Here is a 2,853-nt window from a genome sequence, read left to right as displayed (position 1 = left end):
AAATAATAATAAATAAATAATAATAAAAAACCCCCTCAGCAGCAGTAGCCCTGTAGGTATTTATTTATTGGTGCCTGTAGGCAGCAGAGGGAGAGCGTCCGGCCCTCAGAACCTCAGTTTTATGTGTGAGTGGTGACACCAAAGGAGGAAGGCAGCTCAGTCCTGGCGACCGCGTGGGCTGAGAGTTCTGAGCCATGTAATGAAAGATAAACCAAACATCTGGAGCAGCTGTAGGTTTTGAGGAAAAACTGGCACCTGAGCTTGCCAGGAGCAGCATGGCCTTAATGCCACATGTCTCAAAATTGCTGCATGCTCGGTAACCTAATGTACAGTTCATACAATTTTTCTACTAGATGGCTAGCTGCTTATAAATGGAAAAAAACCCTTTGCAGCAGCCAACATGCAATCAGACGTTGTCATCTTCAGGAGCCAGGCTTCTTAGTCCTTCAGGTGCTTTTCTCCAGCACTTGGCTCTGACCTTGCTGGATAGTTGGAACAACAAGATCACCTTCATCATATGTCCCTGGCCACGCACAGAACTCATAGGGTCATTTAGTTAGAAGTCTAATGGGAAGTGCAAGGTTAAATCTGATTTTTTTTCTGTGTCTTTTCAGATGGAATCGAAACAAAAATCTTAACTGATCAGCAGCTGATGGTGATCGCAAAGCTGTTTGGTCGTCAGTGGAAAGAAATTGCCATTGAGTGTCTTCAGGTGGAAATGAAAGACATTGAGCAGATTCAGGCAACGGAGGATGAAGTTAACATGCAAAAATTCCTGGTGTTAAACAAGTGGAGAGACAGAGAGCGAAGCAATGGGACAGCAGAAGCTTTGTACGGCACTCTCCGTGAAAAAGCATCCTACGAGATACTGCAAACCCTGCAAGGTATTGTCTTCCAGTTGGATTTATTGAATTACATCATTGTGTTTCAGATATATTTTAAGAACTCACATCAGAGAGTTTACGAAATGCCCAGTATGTGTTTTACTACGTAGGTCAAAAATTGTCTCCCTTCTGAGATGAGCAATGACTTTCTTTCTTGTGGCATTTTTATACTTCCCTTCAGAAACTGATATAAAATTAGTAATATTTTTGCCCTGACTGTGTTGAGAGTACTCTCAGCATGACCTGGCCGTCATGGCCAAACCAGTCAGCATTCTATATGTCCAAAGAAAAGATGTTTGGTGTTTTCCTCTTGCGTATTTTAGGAACACTTTATTAACACCTTCCCCAGATGGATGGCTTAGCGGTTCCGTCCTGCACTGCTGGTTTCTGGGGGATTCCTTATGTTCAGTTCAACCTGCAGGTGCTGAAGTTGTTCAGTGGGCTGAGAACCCAGCCAGCCAAGGGAAACCTTTCTCAAAAAAAATTTTTTTTTTTTGAAACAGGCAAAGCTTTGCTCTTAGCTCTTCCTAAAAGCAGCCTGGCTTCCAAGGGCAGAGCTCATGCTCCCGCTCTCGTCTGACCCTCCCAAACCTCTCTGTGCTGTCTTGTAGACTTTTAAGATACTTATTATTCAACCTGAATACTGCAATAACTGGTAGAGGTCAGATAATCTGTGGATGTTTGTGCATGTTCCTCTCGTCAGGTTTCTCGGCTCGGTGCTGAAGCCGCAGCTGGAAGGAGCGCAGTGGGAGCTGCCACAGGAGCTGCCCCGGGATCCCGCTGAGATTTGGGAAGGAAGATGCATGGCATCATCACTCAGCGGAAAGTTTAGGCAGGATCTTTGCAAGAAATGTGAATGAAATTTTGTGTGGATATAAGCCACACGTAAGACTTTCAGGAGCAATTACTCACACGGTGGATCCCGGCATCGTGGCCGGGAGTGCCGGGCTTCACGTCCGGGGAAACCCAACACTGCCGGCCAGCGTTGTCTCATTTTAGCAAGTCCTAAAAGACATGAACACTGGAAGAAACCAGTTTACCTTGTTCAGGTATATGATCCTTATCTGGAAATGTTTTTATTTGCATCAGGGAAAGACGGGGAGAAAAGTTACGCAGCAACTTTTGTCCCCTTAAAAAAAAAATTGAACTGCCAAAATCATGAGGTACCTTGTATTTCTCACAGATGCCCAAGATCAGGGAAGAGTAATGCTAAACTTGCAGATAAATTCCTTTGCATAATCACTGTATATATACATAATTACTGTATATACTCATGTACATTCAGTCCTTGTTAAGCTGTGGTTCTGTTTTCTAAAAACCCGGAGACTGGTTTCACGGGAGCACCACTATTAACTCCAGGCAGCTTTGGATTTTCCCTGGGAATTTCTTCTTCACTCTTGTCTGTATAGTCTGTCTCAATTTTTATGAGATTTTTTTTTTACGTTGTATAATTTTTTTTGTATTATAAACTTTTTATATTTTTTTTACGTGATTAATTTTAACTTGAATAGAATTAGGTGCGTAAATGAAAACGGGAGGTGAAAGGCTGCTACTGTCGGCAATGAACGTACTGCAGGATTGTGAAGGATATGGAAATACTGTTATTTGCAGAAGAGAGTGACAACCTGATATGGGAGATTATCTTGTTTTTAAAGGCACGGGATTCTCTTGATCATCTTCCTCTGCGTATGTTTATGAAAGAAAAAGCATACTTTTAAAGAATAAGGATTAAAAAGGAAACATTTACACGATTTATGTATAATTTTTGATTTTTTTAAAATTTTGGCTGTTGGATGAAATGTTGCAAGGTGGTTGTATGTTGTGGGCCATCTTTGCAACCCTTCTATGTACATCCCAGGGTGTGGCTGAGGAAAAGGGCTGTGCTGGTGCCCAGGACCTCGCGGGCTCTTCTGCCAACAGGGTGTTTAGGGGGGAAGAAAGCTGTGGGAGGCAGGGGGGCTTGCGTGGG

Source organism: Pterocles gutturalis, unplaced genomic scaffold (genome assembly GCF_000699245.1).
Source record: "Pterocles gutturalis isolate BGI_N339 unplaced genomic scaffold, ASM69924v1 scaffold24461, whole genome shotgun sequence".
NCBI classification, from domain to species: domain Eukaryota; kingdom Metazoa; phylum Chordata; class Aves; order Pterocliformes; family Pteroclidae; genus Pterocles; species Pterocles gutturalis.
This window is presented reverse-complemented; position numbering follows the sequence as displayed.